This window comes from Arachis duranensis, chromosome 9 (assembly GCF_000817695.3).
Source record: "Arachis duranensis cultivar V14167 chromosome 9, aradu.V14167.gnm2.J7QH, whole genome shotgun sequence".
Lineage (NCBI taxonomy): Eukaryota > Viridiplantae > Streptophyta > Magnoliopsida > Fabales > Fabaceae > Arachis > Arachis duranensis.
This window is the reverse complement of record NC_029780.3, coordinates 107637990-107638379: the sequence shown is the minus strand read 5'-3', so window position 1 is coordinate 107638379 and position 390 is coordinate 107637990.

The following is a 390-nucleotide window of genomic DNA, read 5'->3' as shown; positions in this document are numbered from 1 at the left end:
AATTATCAAGAATTACTTGAAAATCCTTAAGACACATGAATGAATGCATGCAATTGACACCAAACTTAAGATGAGACACTAGACTCAAGCAAGAAATTTTTGGATTTTATGAATTTTTTTTTATTTTTTTGTGTTTTTCGAAAATTAAATGGAAAAAGATATCAAAATTCTTAATGAGAATTCCAGGAATCAGTGCAATGCTAGTCTAAGACTCTGGTCCAGGAATTAGACATGGCTTCACAGCCAGCCAAGCTCTCAAAGAAAGCTTCGGTCCAAAACACTAGACATGGCCAATGGCCAGCCAAGCCTTAGCAGATCACTGCTCCAAAAGCAAGATTGATAGAAATCAACAAGCTCTTGTGATGATAAGTTGAAACCTCGGTCCAATGA